This window comes from Malania oleifera, chromosome 10 (genome assembly GCF_029873635.1).
Source record: "Malania oleifera isolate guangnan ecotype guangnan chromosome 10, ASM2987363v1, whole genome shotgun sequence".
NCBI lineage: Eukaryota > Viridiplantae > Streptophyta > Magnoliopsida > Santalales > Ximeniaceae > Malania > Malania oleifera.
Genome location: NC_080426.1, coordinates 37,303,937 through 37,307,572, shown reverse-complemented (window position 1 = coordinate 37,307,572; position 3,636 = coordinate 37,303,937). Strand labels below are relative to the sequence as shown.

The 3,636-nt window shown below is 47.4% G+C and overlaps 1 pseudogene; it reads right to left on the bottom strand.

The window, feature by feature from the left end:
- Positions 1-202: 202 nt before the first annotated feature.
- On the bottom strand, positions 203-1,090 carry LOC131166617 (elongation factor 1-alpha-like; annotated as a pseudogene).
- Positions 1,091-3,636: the final 2,546 nt, after the last annotated feature.

Below are 3,636 nucleotides of genomic sequence, written 5' to 3'. Positions count from 1 at the left end.
GTGGTAGGTGTTTGGAATCTAAGCACAAGTGCAAGGAAATGGGCACTGACCTGGGCATTTTATCAAACAGGTGGTAGGCTTCTTTGAATCATAGCAATGCACAGGGTAGTTTTTTACGATAAAATCCATTCACATCCAGATGGAAAGAAAAAAAATAAAAATTTAGAACCGGATAAAATTGAACACAAGGGAGTTGTTGATCCTACTTGTTGCAACAGCAAATCATCTGCTTCACACCAAAGGTGAAAGCAAGAAGAGCATGCGCACGGGTCTGACCATCCTTGAGAAATACCAGCTTCAAAACCACCAGTTGTCGAGTCAATGATGAAGACAGCACAGTCCGCCTGCGAGGTACCAGTGATCATGTTCTTGATAAAGTCACGGTGTCGAGGAGCATCAATGGCAGTGCAGTAGTATTTCAGTAGTCTCAAATTTCTGCAGGGCAATATCAACGGTGATACCAAATTCACGCTCAGCCTTGATCTTGTCCAGCACTCACGCATACTTGAAAGGACGCTTGTTCATCTCAGCAGCCTCCTTCTCAAACCTTTCAATAACACGCTTATCAATACCTCCAAGCTTATAGATCAAGTGCCCGGTGGTGGTTGACTTGCTGGAGTTTGGTGAGGTCCGGAGCTGATGATAAGGAACCCGAGAGAGAGGGAGAGCAGGTGAGAGTGAGGGAGATCTGGAGCTGATGGTATTGGCCGTGAGGGAGAGCGAGAGGCCGAGAGGGTAGCTGCTGTTGGTGGTTATGTGGTGTTTGGGTGTGGATGGGAGGCAGGGAGATCGTGAGTCGAGATGGGTTCGTGAGGTAGTTACAGCAGTGAGATCTGGACCTCAGAAGAAGGAGGTGGCTATGGGTGGTTATGGTTGACGGTGATGGTGCGAACTGCGTGCGAGCGAGGTGTGTGCAGAACGGGGAGACCTCGAGAGAACCCATGCCGAACTCCGAGGGCCCTTTCTGCTGCTTTATAATTGGCTGGCGTGAGAATGGTGACCCAGTGTGCTGTCGGAGTTGATGGAGAATGAGAGATGGTGGAGGATGAGAGTGTGAGAGCGAGGGAGAGGGGAACTGTGAGATGGCCATGGATCTGTGTGTCCGTGAGGGAAGAGCTGCGCGTGGGTGGCTGGTGGCTGCTGGGTGACGCCCGGAGCTGTAAGGGAGCTGTGACTAGTGAGGGATGGTAGAGATAAAATGGAGATGCTGGCGTTTGGTGGTGTTGCCTGGAACAACTGGAAGCGGAAGGGGAATGCGGAGATGGTGGCAGGGCTGTTATGGCTGCCTGCTATAACGCCGGGACTGATGGGCGTCGCCAGAGAAGAAGGAAGGAGAGAGGTAGAGCTGTGAGGTGGGATCTGCCGAGTGTGAGAGAGATGAGATGACAGAATATGGGGGAGTTGAGAGACATGGAAAAAGGCCTGAATTTGTGCCCGAGAGAGTAGAGGAAAAGAGAGGCTATGTGTTAGGGTGTGACAATGTAATGGGGAAAATGGGGGAGTGAGATACTCTGCTATAATTGTATTCTTCAGGAATTTAGAGTGAATATATGAATATTTGTGTTATCGCTTGTATAGTGATTCTCTTGTAGATGAATAATACAAGTAGTTCTTTTCATTGTGGTGTTCTGTTGCCTTGGATTATGATGTCTCTGATTGTTATAGTCTTATTCGGTGTATAAGAATATATTGCTCATGTGAAATCCTATTGTTCCTTGTTTTCCTTGAGTATTGAGACTCACCTGGTGCTCGTGCTTGCAGGCTTGAACGTGTGAGAGTTGGCTGACTTGTCGAGGGAGAGCTCTCAACGAGTGCCACACGGCCCTTACTTGAGTCACATTTTGGGGGTCCGTGACAGTTGGTATCAGAGCACAATGTGTGCGAGCACCATGCGTGGGATTATGAGAAATAAGTCAAGAAGAGTGAAGCACATTGAGGCGCTTGAGACAAAACTTGCAACCCTGGAGACAACGTGCGGTGACCTCCAAGGGTTGGTGGCAATGTTGATAAAAGAGAAAGGCGTGTCAACAGAGCTTGAGGCCGCCGAAGAAAACCCTAGAGAAAATCTCTATGGGGTATCAAAAGTCGTAGAGAGACTTGAGGAACTTGAAAAATTCATTCCAAGTGTGAAATCTCTAGAGAAACGGCCAAGAGAGCTTGAGGCCTTCCAGAAAAGTATCGAACAGTTGGAAGCCTTTGAGAGCAGGCTACAACATATTGAGGGCATATTGCCATCTCTTTCGTCCCAACGGGGAGAGCCAATAGAGCTTGAGGCCTCCTTACGAGAGCTAACGGATAATCTTGATTTCTTTACAGAAGATGTTAAAGTGTCCATTACTGCTTTGAAGGAAGATTTGAAGGAGTTGGGCAATGTCCAAAGTGCGGTGGTCCAAGTCCAGAGGGATTTACAAGAGATCACTGCGAAAGTGAATGCAGTGGCACAGTTAGCCCGATGGCCAGTTGCACATCCAAATGAGAGTTCTCGATGGAAGGTACCGGAACCTAAAAGTTTTGGGGGTACACGAGATGCAAAGGAGCTGGACAATTTCTTCTTTGATATGGAACACTACTTCACGTGCTCCCGAGTGGATTTAGAAGTGGACCGGGTCAATATGGCAACGGTATACCTGGTTGGGGATGCAAAATTGTGGTGGAGAACTAAATGGAATGATATTCAGCACAATAGATGTGTCATTAACACATGGGAGGGGTTGAAACAGGCGTTGAAGGCCCAATTCTATCCAGAAAATGTGGAGTATATAGCAAAGTGCAAAGTAATGGAATTGCAACAGACGGGCTCATTAAGGAGTTATGTAAGGGAATACCAAGCTTTGATGTTGGACATTGTAGACATGACTGAATCGGATAAACTGATTCATTTTCTTCGGGGTTTGAAGACATGGCCAAGAAATGAAATACGTCGGCAAGGTGCTGGTGATCTCTCTTCTGCCCTAGCTGCTGCTGAACGGTTGGATGATTTTTTAGATAATTCTGGGAAGCGAAATTTCCCTACATCCGCCAATAATGATTCCCGTCCCAACAAAGTGTATAAGCCCACAAATGGGGGAAGGGATAAGGAGACAAATAGTTCTTGGAAAGATAAAAGAGCGCCCATGAATAGGGAGTGAAGGGGCGGACGAACGGGGGGTGGAGAGCGTCGACCGATCTCTTGTTTTCTTTGCATGGGACCACATCGAGTGGCGGAGTGCCCCGATCGTAAGGCTTTGAATGCTATGAAGGCCCTTCGAGGGGAAACCGAAACCTCGACAGCCATTCCAGAAGAACACCCGAATATGGTGGGAGCCTTGAGATTTTTGGGGGCATTAGAGCGTCAAGTAATTAACAACAAGTCTCAGGAGAAGGGACTAATGTATGTGGATCTACTTTTGAATGGAAAGAAAATCGGGGCCATGATTGATGCAGGGGCCACCCATAATTTCATTGCTTATTCTGAAGCTCAACGGTTAGAATTGCAAGTAGATAAAGATGTGGGCAAGATAAAAGCAGTGAATTCTCCAGCATTAACCATGGTGGGGGTGGTACCTAAAGTGGCATGCCAAATGGGATCATGGTCTGGAACAGTTGATTTCACTGTGGCACCCCTTGACGACTTTGATGTGGTATTGGGGATGGATT